This window comes from Oncorhynchus kisutch, linkage group LG6 (genome assembly GCF_002021735.2).
Source record: "Oncorhynchus kisutch isolate 150728-3 linkage group LG6, Okis_V2, whole genome shotgun sequence".
NCBI classification, from domain to species: domain Eukaryota; kingdom Metazoa; phylum Chordata; class Actinopteri; order Salmoniformes; family Salmonidae; genus Oncorhynchus; species Oncorhynchus kisutch.
The window spans coordinates 34306630-34319707 of NC_034179.2; the positions used below are offsets into that span (position 1 = coordinate 34306630).

Consider the following 13078-nt stretch of genomic DNA (forward strand, 5'->3'; position numbering starts at 1 on the left):
GTGTCCCAGTATTACACCCACACAGAAAACCCATTGAGGTGCCCCAGTATTACGCCCACACAGAAAACACATTGAGGTGGCTGAGTATTACGCCCACACAGAAAATACATTGAGGTGGCTGAGTATTACGCCCACAAAGAAAACACATTGAGGTGCCCCAATATTGCGCCCACACAGAAAAGACATTGAGGTGTCCCAGTATTACTCCCACACAGAAAATACATTGAGGTGGCTGAGTATTACGCCCACACAGAAAACACATTGAGGTGGCTGAGTATTACGCCCACACAGAAAACACATTGAGGTGCCCCAGTATTAAGCCCACACAGAAAACACATTGAGGTGCCCCAGTATTAAGCCCACACAGAAAACACATTGAGGTGGTTAAGTATTACACCCACACAGAAAACACATTGAGGTGCCCCAGTATTAAGCCCACACAGAAAACACATTGAGGTGTCCCAGTATTACGCCCACACAGAAAACACATTGAGGTGGCTGAGTATTACGCTCACACAGAAAACACATTGAGATGTCCCAGTATTACGCCCACACAGAAAACACATTGAGGTGTTCCAGTATTACGCCCACACAGAAAACACATTGAGGTGTCCCAGTATTACGCCCACACAGAAAACACATTGAGGTGTCCCAGTATTACGCCCACACAGAAAACACATTGAGGTGTCGCAGTATTATGCCCACACAGAAAACACATTGAGGTGTCCCAGTATTACGCCCACACAGAAAACATATTGAGGTGTCCCAGTATTACGCCCACACAGAAAACATATTGAGGTGTCCGAGTATTACGCTCACACAGAAAACACATTGAGGTGTCCCAGTATTACGCCCACATAGAAAACACATTGAGGTGGCTGAGTATTACGCCCACACAGAAAACACATTGAGGTGCCCCAGTACTAAGCCCACACAGAAAACACATTGAGGTGCCCCAGTATTATGCCCACACAGAAAACACATTGAGGTGGTTGAGTATTACACCCACACAGAAAACACATTGAGGTGCCCCAGTATTAAGCCCACATAGAAAACACATTGAGGTGCCCCAGTATTAAGCCCACACAGAAAATACATTGAGGTGGCTGAGTATTACGCCCACACAGAAAACACATTGAGGTACCCCAGTATTGCGCCCACACAGAAAACACATTGAGGTGCCCCAGTATTACTCCCACACAGAAAACACATTGAGGTGTCCCAGTATTACGCCCACACAGAAAACCCATTGAGGTGCCCCAGTATTACGCCCACACAGAAAACACATTGAGGTGGCTGAGTATTACGCCCACACAGAAAACACATTGAGGTGTCCCAGTATATCGCCCACACAGAAAACACATTGAGGTGGCTGAGTATTACGCCCACACAGAAAACACATTGCGGTGTCCCAGTATTACGCCCACATAGAAAACACATTGAGGTGTTCCAGTATTACGCCCACACAGAAAACACATTGAGGTGTCCCAGTATTACGCCCACACAGAAAATACATTGAGGTGGCTGAGTATTACGCCCACACAGAAAACACATTGAGGTACCCCAGTATTGCGCCCACACAGAAAACACATTGAGGTGCCCCAGTATTACTCCCACACAGAAAACACATTGAGGTGCCCCAGTATTAAGCCCACACAGAAAACACATTGAGGTGTCCCAGTATTACGCCCACACAGAAAACATATTGAGGTGTCCCAGTATTACGCCCACACAGAAAACCCATTGAGGTGCCCCAGTATTACACCCACACAGAAAACACATTGAGGTGGCTGAGTATTACGCCCACACAGAAAACACATTGAGGTGTCCCAGTATTACGCCCACACAGAAAACACATTGAGGTGGCTGAGTATTACGCCCACACAGAAAACACATTGACGTGCCCCAGTATTAAGCCCACACAGAAAACACATTGAGGTGCCCCAGTATTAAGCCCACACAGAAAACACATTGAGGTGGCTGAGTATTACACCCACACAGAAAACACATTGAGGTGCCCCAGTATTACGCCCACATAGAAAACACATTGAGGTGCCCCAGTATTAAGCCCACACAGAAAATACATTGAGGTGGCTGAGTATTACGCCCACACAGAAAACACATTGAGGTGCCCCAATATTGCGCCCACACAGAAAACACATTGAGGTGCCCCAGTATTACGCCCACACAGAAAACATATTGAGGTGCCCCAGTATTAAGCCCACACAGAAAACACATTGAGGTGTTCCAGTATTACGCCCACACAGAAAACACATTGAGGTGTTCCAGTATTACGCCCACACAGAAAACACATTGAGGTGTCCCAGTATTACGCCCACACAGAAAACACATTGAGGTGGCTGAGTATTACGCCCACACAGAAAACACATTGCGGTGTCCCAGTATTACGCCCACATAGAAAACACATTGGGGTGGCTGAGTATTACGCCCACACAGAAAACACATTGAGGTGCCCCAGTATTAAGCCCACACAGAAAACACATTGAGGTGCCCCAGTATTAAGCCCAGACAGAAAACACATTGAGGTGGTTAAGTATTACACCCACACAGAAAACACATTGAGGTGCCCCAGTATTAAGCCCACATAGAAAACACATTGAGGTGCCCCAGTATTAAGCCCACACAGAAAATACATTGAAGTGGCTGAGTATTACGCCCACACAGAAAACACATTGAGGTACCCCAGTATTGCGCCCACACAGAAAACACATCGAGGTGCCCCAGTATTAAGCCCACACAGAAAACACATTGAGGTGCCCCAGTATTACGCCCACACAGAAAACATATTGAGGTGTCCCAGTATTACGCCCACACAGAAAACCCATTGAGGTGCCCCAGTATTACACCCACACAGAAAACACATTGAGGTGGCTGAGTATTACGCCCACACAGAAAACACATTGAGGTGACCCAGTATTATGCCCACACAGAAAACACATTGAGGTGGCTGAGTATTACGCCCACACAGAAAACACATTGCGGTGTCCCAGTATTACGCCCACATAGAAAACACATTGAGGTGGCTGAGTATTACGCCCACACAGAAAACACATTGAGGTGCCCCAGTATTAAGCCCACAGAGAAAACACATTGAGGTGCCCCAGTATTAAGCCCACACAGAAAACACATTGAGGTGGCTGAGTATTACACCGACACAGAAAACACATTGAGGTGCCCCAGTATTACGCCCACATAGAAAACACATTGAGGTGCCCCAGTATTAAGCCCACACAGAAAATACATTGAGGTGGCTGAGTATTACGCCCACACAGAAAACACATTGAGGTGCCCCAATATTGCGCCCACACAGAAAACACATTGAGGTGCCCCAGTATTACGCCCACACAGAAAACATATTGAGGTGCCCCAGTATTAAGCCCACACAGAAAACACATTGAGGTGTTCCAGTATTACGCCCACACAGAAAACACATTGAGGTGTTCCAGTATTACGCCCACACAGAAAACACATTGAGGTGTCCCAGTATTACGCCCACACAGAAAACACATTGAGGTGGCTGAGTATTACGCCCACACAGAAAACACATTGCGGTGTCCCAGTATTACGCCCACATAGAAAACACATTGAGGTGGCTGAGTATTACGCCCACACAGAAAACACATTGAGGTGCCCCAGTATTAAGCCCACACAGAAAACACATTGAGGTGCCCCAGTATTAAGCCCAGACAGAAAACACATTGAGGTGGTTAAGTATTACACCCACACAGAAAACACATTGAGGTGCCCCAGTATTAAGCCCACATAGAAAACACATTGAGGTGCCCCAGTATTAAGCCCACACAGAAAATACATTGAAGTGGCTGAGTATTACGCCCACACAGAAAACACATTGAGGTACCCCAGTATTGCGCCCACACAGAAAACACATCGAGGTGCCCCAGTATTAAGCCCACACAGAAAACACATTGAGGTGCCCCAGTATTACGCCCACACAGAAAACATATTGAGGTGTCCCAGTATTACGCCCACACAGAAAACCCATTGAGGTGCCCCAGTATTACACCCACACAGAAAACACATTGAGGTGGCTGAGTATTACGCCCACACAGAAAACACATTGAGGTGACCCAGTATTATGCCCACACAGAAAACACATTGAGGTGGCTGAGTATTACGCCCACACAGAAAACACATTGCGGTGTCCCAGTATTACGCCCACATAGAAAACACATTGAGGTGGCTGAGTATTACGCCCACACAGAAAACACATTGAGGTGCCCCAGTATTAAGCCCACAGAGAAAACACATTGAGGTGCCCCAGTATTAAGCCCACACAGAAAACACATTGAGGTGGCTGAGTATTACACCGACACAGAAAACACATTGAGGTGCCCCAGTATTACGCCCACATAGAAAACACATTGAGGTGCCCCAGTATTAAGCCCACACAGAAAATACATTGAGGTGGCTGAGTATTACGCCCACACAGAAAACACATTGAGGTGCCCCAATATTGCGCCCACACAGAAAACACATTGAGGTGCCCCAGTATTACGCCCACACAGAAAACACATTGAGGTGCCCCAGTATTAAGCCCACACAGAAAACACATTGAGGTGTTCCAGTATTACGCCCACACAGAAAACACATTGAGGTGTCCCAGTATTACGCCCACACAGAAAACACATTGAGGTGGCTGACTATTACGCCCACACAGAAAACACATTGCGGTGTCCCAGTATTACGCCCACATAGAAAACACATTGAGGTGGCTGAGTATTACGCCCACACAGAAAACACATTGAGGTGCCCCAGTATTAAGCCCACACAGAAAACACATTGAGGTGCCCCAGTATTAAGCCCACACAGAAAACACATTGAGGTGGTTAAGTATTACACCCACACAGAAAACACATTGAGGTGCCCCAGTATTAAGCCCACACAGAAAACACATTGAGGTGTCCCAGTATTACGCCCACACAGAAAACACATTGAGGTGGCTGAGTATTACGCCCACACAGAAAACACATTGAGGTGGTTAAGTATTACACCCACACAGAAAACACATTGAGGTGTCCCAGTATTACGCCCACACAGAAAACACATTGAGGTGGCTGACTATTACGCCCACACAGAAAACACATTGCGGTGTCCCAGTATTACGCCCACATAGAAAACACATTGAGGTGGCTGAGTATTACGCCCACACAGAAAACACATTGAGGTGCCCCAGTATTAAGCCCACACAGAAAACACATTGAGGTGCCCCAGTATTAAGCCCACACAGAAAACACATTGAGGTGGTTAAGTATTACACCCACACAGAAAACACATTGAGGTGCCCCAGTATTAAGCCCACACAGAAAACACATTGAGGTGTCCCAGTATTACGCCCACACAGAAAACACATTGAGGTGGCTGAGTATTACGCCCACACAGAAAACACATTGAGATGTCCCAGTATTACGCCCACACAGAAAACACATTGAGGTGTTCCAGTATTACGCCCACACAGAAAACACATTGAGGTGTCCCAGTATTACGCCCACACAGAAAACACATTGAGGTGTCCCAGTATTACGCCCACACAGAAAACACATTGAGGTGTCCCAGTATTACGCCCACACAGAAAACACATTGAGGTTTCGCAGTATTATGCCCACACAGAAAACACATTGAGGTGTCCCAGTATTACGCCCACACAGAAAACATATTGAGGTGTCCCAGTATTACGCCCACACAGAAAACATATTGAGGTGTCCCAGTATTACGCTCACACAGAAAACACATTGAGGTGTCCCAGTATTACGCCCACATAGAAAACACATTGAGGTGGCTGAGTATTACGCCCACACAGAAAACACATTGAGGTGCCCCAGTACTAAGCCCACACAGAAAACACATTGAGGTGCCCCAGTATTATGCCCACACAGAAAACACATTGAGGTGGTTGAGTATTACACCCACACAGAAAACACATTGAGGTGCCCCAGTATTAAGCCCACATAGAAAACACATTGAGGTGCCCCAGTATTAAGCCCACACAGAAAATACATTGAGGTGGCTGAGTATTACGCCCACACAGAAAACACATTGAGGTACCCCAGTATTGCGCCCACACAGAAAACACATTGAGGTGCCCCAGTATTACTCCCACACAGAAAACACATTGAGGTGTCCCAGTATTACGCCCACACAGAAAACCCATTGAGGTGCCCCAGTATTACGCCCACACAGAAAACACATTGAGGTGGCTGAGTATTACGCCCACACAGAAAACACATTGAGGTGTCCCAGTATATCGCCCACACAGAAAACACATTGAGGTGGCTGAGTATTACGCCCACACAGAAAACACATTGCGGTGTCCCAGTATTACGCCCACATAGAAAACACATTGAGGTGTTCCAGTATTACGCCCACACAGAAAACACATTGAGGTGTCCCAGTATTACGCCCACACAGAAAATACATTGAGGTGGCTGAGTATTACGCCCACACAGAAAACACATTGAGGTACCCCAGTATTGCGCCCACACAGAAAACACATTGAGGTGCCCCAGTATTACTCCCACACAGAAAACACATTGAGGTGCCCCAGTATTAAGCCCACACAGAAAACACATTGAGGTGCCCCAGTATTACTCCCACACAGAAAACACATTGAGGTGCCCCAGTATTAAGCCCACACAGAAAACACATTGAGGTGTCCCAGTATTACGCCCACACAGAAAACACATTGAGGTGCCCCAGTATTACTCCCACACAGAAAACACATTGAGGTGCCCCAGTATTAAGCCCACACAGAAAACACATTGAGGTGTCCCAGTATTACGCCCACACAGAAAACATATTGAGGTGTCCCAGTATTACGCCCACACAGAAAACCCATTGAGGTGCCCCAGTATTACGCCCACACAGAAAACACATTGAGGTGGCTGAGTATTACGCCCACACAGAAAACACATTGAGGTGCCCCAGTATTAAGCCCACACAGAAAACATATTGAGGTGCCCCAGTATTAAGCCCACACAGAAAACACATTGAGGTGGTTGAGTATTACACCCACACAGAAAACACATTGAGGTGCCCCAGTATTAAGCCCACACAGAAAACACATTGAGGTGCCCCAGTATTAAGCCCACACAGAAAACACATTGAGGTGTCCCAGTATTAAGCCCACACAGAAAACACATTGAGGTGGCCCAGTATTACGCCCACATAAAAAAACACCTCCAAATACCCCTAGTGCATTGTTCCTCTGCTTTGACCCACAAGGGAGAACGTTCACCTGTTCACCATTACAGTCTATCATGTTGCCTCTCCATACCCACTCTTACATGACAATTCCACAGCTCTGTGACTCAGTACAGTGCAGTATACTGTCAATGTAAAACAACAAAGAAGTGCCGTCTAATAGACAAAAATTCTCTGCATTCTTTCCAGGCTTAACACAATGGGGAAAAGAAAAGGAGAAGCTGAGAGAACATGAGTGTGTTCAGAACATTCAGATAGAAATGTATTGTTTACACGGGACATGATCTGTCAGGTATAGAGCATTGTGTCATCTATATTCATTACATTTCTATCCTCAACACAGAATGTTAAATCTCACTAAATACACAACAGGTCGACCCCAACCAGTTGTGATGGTAAGCCTGGTTCAGTTTCCAGTCAGTGTGTATAATTGTAAAGCTGGCCATGTCAAGCAAGGAGGGGCACACCTCTGATCCTGCCTGGATATTGAGAAAGTCATCGGCCCAGGGGACACCAGACCTAATCGGCTCTATGATGCTGCTACCCACGCCACTCTCTGTATCATCACAGACAGTGTTAATCTTCTGTACAATAGGGGGTTCTCTATGGCCAACACCCATACCCACACAACAAAGTTTCCCTCACTACTAGGGTATCTAGAGAAAGTTAGCCAAGTGCATTTAACATTACTAGAGAGATAAAGAGGATACGTTTTCTTTCTTTTAATCAATCTTATTGAACGTCACATAATGAATCAGCTTACTCAATTGGCACCCTACAGTCTTTGGTCATTTTTTGTATTTTGATTTATAGAATAGTTTATAGAGGATTTAGAAAGATAATCCATTAAGCATACAGACACTGTCTAACATGGCACAAAGTGGATTAAGTCATTAATCCTTCCATGCATGGGGAAAATCTGAATCAACTTTTACACAGTAATCATCAGTGTATACTTCTTTGCAGTACAAATTCACTTTTCAGTTCAATAAATAAAATAAAGGTTCCTTATTTGTTTTCTCAAGTGATAAAAAAATAGTATCCCTACTAAAGTACACTATATATACACAAAAGTATGTGGACAGCCCTTCTAATGAGTAGATTCAGCTATTTCATCCACACCCATTGCTGACAGGTGTATAAAATCAAGCACACAGTCATGCAATCTTCATAGACAAACATTGGAAGTAGAATGGACTTAATAAAGAGCCCAGTGACTTTCAACAAGGCACCGTCATAAGATGCCATCTTTCCAACAACTCAATTTGTCAATTTTCTGCCCTGCTAGAGCTGCCCCGATCAACAGTAAGTGTTGTTTATTGGGAAGTGGAAATGTACAGGAACAACAATGTCTCAGCCACGGAGTGGTAGGCCACACAAGCTCACAGAATGGGACGGCTGAGTGCTGAAGCGCGTGAAAAAATATATATATACAAAATAAAAAATACATAAAAAAAATTGCCTGTCCTTATTTGCAACACTCACTCCCGAGTTCCAAACTGCCTCTGGAAACAACGTCAGCACAATAACTGTTTGTCGGGAGCCTCATGAAATGGGTTTTCGATGGCCGAGCAACCGCATGCAAGCCTAAGATCACCATACGCACGGACAAGCGTCAGCTGGAGTGCTGCAAAGCTCGCCGCCATTGGACTCTGGAGCCGTAGAAATGTGTTCTCTGGACTGATGAATCAAGCTTCATCATCTGGCAACCCGACGGACGAATATGAGTTTGGCGGATGCCAGGAGAATGCTGCCTGCCCCAACTGTAAAGTTTGGTGGAGAAGGAATAATGGTCTGGGGCTGTTTTTCATGGTTCGGGCAAGACCCCTTCCAGTGAAGGGAAATCTTAAAGCTACAGCATACAATGACATTCTAGACGATTCTGTGCTTCCAACTTTGTGGCAACAGTTTGGGGAAGGCCCTTTCCTGTTTCAGCATGACAGTGCACAAAGCGAGGTCCATAGAGAAATGTTTGTTTGTTGAGATAGGTGCACAGAGCCCTGACCTCAACCCCATCGGAAACCTTTGGGATGAATTGGAACGGTGGCTGCGAGCCAGGCCTAATCGCCCAACATCAGTGCCCAACCTCACTAATGCTCTTGTGGCTGAATGGAAGCAAGTCCCTGCTGCAATGTTCCAACATCTAGTGGAAAGCCTTCCCAGAAGATTGGAGGATTTTATAGCAGCAAAGTGGGAACCAACTCCATATTAATGCCCATGATTTTGGAATGAGATGTTCAACGAGCAGGTGTCCATATACTTTTGGTCATGGAGTGTATGTATCCCTGAGTGCAGCAGCTGCTTTCACAAAATGGATGACAGACCCTGCTTTCACTGCACAAAATGGCCTCCTTACACTCTTAGCTGAGTACAGCACAGGAGGATCCCTCCTTATCCTCCACATAGTTTTACTATCATGTCTGAAATATCCATTTTCAAAACAAACTAAAGTCTTGATTAAAAAAACTTTACTTTGTCAACATTTTATATCAAACTACGGATCTGAGTAGTCTCTTTGTCATTACAAAAGAATACATAAGAAAAGTGAGTTTTGTGTGCAAGACATTTTGTACATTCATTTCTGCCATGTGCTGGTATACAGTACTCACCTGAATGTGCATGTTGGCTATGGCTTTCCCAATTAGCGTTGCTCCAAAAAAAGGTCCAAAAGGGAACCATGTTATATCTGCCAGGTCAAACATTGGATTGGTAATCTGGAGAACGAGATAATATAAATGAAATATCAGAAAGGAATATGGATAAGTGACAACAATTATAGAGCAAAGAAACAACTTAACTCTATAGAAGAGTGCAAGGACTCAATATTCTTCAATATTGTTGAGTCCAAACAAAGTTTTGTTAAATGCTCCTATGTTTTAAGCATTTAGGACTGACTGGAGCTATTTAACGGATTAGTAATACAATGACTAAAATACCCAGAATAAAGATAGCTTTATATTAACAATAATAATGATTCATCTGTTCGGTCTGTTGGTTTGAGGGTTGAGCCATCAGCAGTTCACTTTAAATTGACAGACAGTTTCATTATGCACAGAAATGTATGCACAGAAATGCTATTTTAAAGGACTGAATTTAGACTGTAGTCACTTTATTGTATTTTCAGACATTAATAGGGATGATGATTTTTTGTTTTATAGAATAGAGTTCTATATGTGATTTCACTTCCAGAGGCGCAGGCTAAAATTCCAAAGAATCCAAGCCCCCGAACCATTTTCTGCACTTGCACTGCAAGTCCTGAAAAGAATAATGGCAAATATTTAACAGATCATTCTCATTTGCATGACAACATAGAAATGTATTGTATGCATCTTTAATGATTAAAATATGATTTTCAGATGAGCAGATTCAATTTTGTTCAGCAGTTTACATCAAAAGCCTACACAGGGTCTTCAGAAAGTATTCACACCCCTTGACTTATTCCACATTTTGTTGTGTTACAAAGTGGGATTCAAATTCATTTAATTGTAATTTTTTTGTCAATGATCTACACAAAATAGACTGTAATATGAAAGTGGATGAAAAATTCTAACATTTGTAAAAAATAAAAATAAAAAAAATAAATGAAAAATAAAACACTAATATATGTTGATTAGATAAATATTTAACCCCCGAGTCAATACATGTTAGGATCACCTTTGGCAGCGATTACAGCTGTGAGTCTTGGAGAGTGGTATTCAGTAATGTGTTGTATTTGATTTGCCCCAAACATAATACTTTGTATTCAGGACAAAAAAATGAATTGCTTTGCCACATTTTTTGCTGCATTTCTTTATTGCCTTGTTGCAAAGCATGTTTTGGAAAAAAATGTATTCTGTACAGGCATCCTTCTTCCACGCTTTCAACTAAGTTTGTTTTGTGGAGTAACTACAATGTTGATCCATCCATCCTATCACAGCCATTAAACTAACTGTACTAAGGTGGAACTGACAATCATTAAAAACATACAATCATAACATCAGTAAAAAATATGAAATTCCCAGTTTATGCTGCAAAACCAACTTTATAAGAAGTTTTCAAAATAGGTACTCAACATTCCATGACGAACAATAAGGCATTGTTGGCAGAATAGATGGATGCAGTTCAATGCATGATTAATATAATTCACCAATACATTTCTTGCCTGTCTCTATTCGAAATGCACTTTTTCAGTTACAATAACAAAAATGGCAAAAATGTAACGAATGTAACTAAGGCTGGGAATGTCAATACAATCAAACGAGCAAGAGCAATGATCACAAGACAGTCATAAGAATTAGGAGAGAATTGTGGACTACAGGAAAAGAAGGACCGAGCACACCCCCATTCTCATCGACTGGGCTGTAGTGGAGCAGGTTGAGAGCTTCAATTTCCTTGGTGTCCACATCACCAACAAACTAACATGGTCCAAGCACAACAAGACAGTCGTGAAGAGGGCATGACAAAACCTATTCCCCTAGGGCATGGGTCCTCAGATCCTTAAAAGGTTCTACAGCTGCACCATCGAGAGCATGGTTGCACTGGTTGCATCACTGCCTGGTATGGCAACTGCTCAGCCTCCGACCACAAGGCACTACAGAGTGTAGTGTGTACGGCCCAGTACATCACTGGGGCTAAGCTTCCTGCCACCCAGGACTTCTATACCAGGCAGTGTCAGAGGAAGGCCCTAAAAATTGTCAATGACTCCAGCCACCCCAGTCATAGACTGTTCTCTCTGCTACCGCACGTCAAACAGTACCCGGAGCGCCAAGTCTAGGTCCAAAAGGCTTCTAAACAGCTTCTACCCAAAAGCCATAAGACTCCTGAACATCTAATCAAATGGCTACCCAGACTATTTGCATTGCCCCCCCTTTGCACTTCTACTCTCTGTTATTATCTATGCATAAGTCACTTTAATAACTCTACCCACATGTATATATTACCTCAATTACCTCGTCTAACCAGTGCGCCCGCACATTGTACCGGTACCCCCTGTATATAGCCTCTCTACTGCAATTTTACTGTCATTCTTTAATTATTTGTTACTTAATTATTTTTTTGTGGTATTTTTCTTAAAACTGCATTGTTGATTTAAGGCTTGTAAGTAAGCATTTCACTGTATTCGGCGCATGTGACAAATAACATTTGATTTGATTTGAATTTATGAGCGCCACACCTGCTGGATATGGCCAGTGTCAGTAATCGTAGGCAGAAAAAGTAATAGCCAGGAACACTCTAAAGTTAAATGGTCATAGTAAGGTGTTCTTAGCCAGTTAGCCTGGGTGCTTGGTTGGGACAAGTATACATTAGCAGGCAAGTAGCAGAAGGATGAGTATGCTACACTTGTTTATCAGTGCAATTTAGCGGAGAAAGTTTGAGAGGGTTAATCTAATGTTCCTTCGTTAGATATGATCTCATCTTGCCTGGCAAGCATTAGTTGTTGATCTTGCTGTTGTTGATGTGCATAACTGAGGGAGAGAGAGAGACTACCCTTTCATGGTTGTTTGATCAATAGGACTGTAAAGTTCCCAAATGTAAGAGGACTCCTGTGGTTTTAAAATATTTTCAGAAATCCATTCAGGTGTATTTTATGGCTTTTGGCGAATGCGTTCTAATGATCTATAGTCGCGCAATGGCAACTGTCTGTAAACCCACAGTCCAGTTCAAAATGAATAATGGCAAATGGCTTGTTTGTATAAAGGCCAACTGTAGCGCAGATTGGCTATAGTACACCGGTCTATGTAGACTCCAGTCCTGGATGAGACAGATGCTTTTATTAGGTTTTATTTACTGCAGTGTCTATTAATTGTCCAAAAGCTCAGCTGGTTTCCCACTCTATATTGCTATATAATTTTCACAAATG

At 43.6% G+C, this 13078-nt stretch overlaps 1 long non-coding RNA gene across 2 annotated transcripts in view; it reads right to left on the minus strand.

The window, feature by feature from the left end:
- LOC109891808 (uncharacterized) overlaps positions 1 to 13078 on the minus strand; it is a 62968-nt gene that overhangs the window by 37928 nt on the left and 11962 nt on the right. For both annotated transcript variants that reach the window (XR_004210290.1, XR_004210289.1), the window contains exon 2: positions 9849 to 9953. This is a non-coding gene — a long non-coding RNA (uncharacterized LOC109891808). The remainder of the gene's footprint in view (positions 1 to 9848; positions 9954 to 13078) is intronic.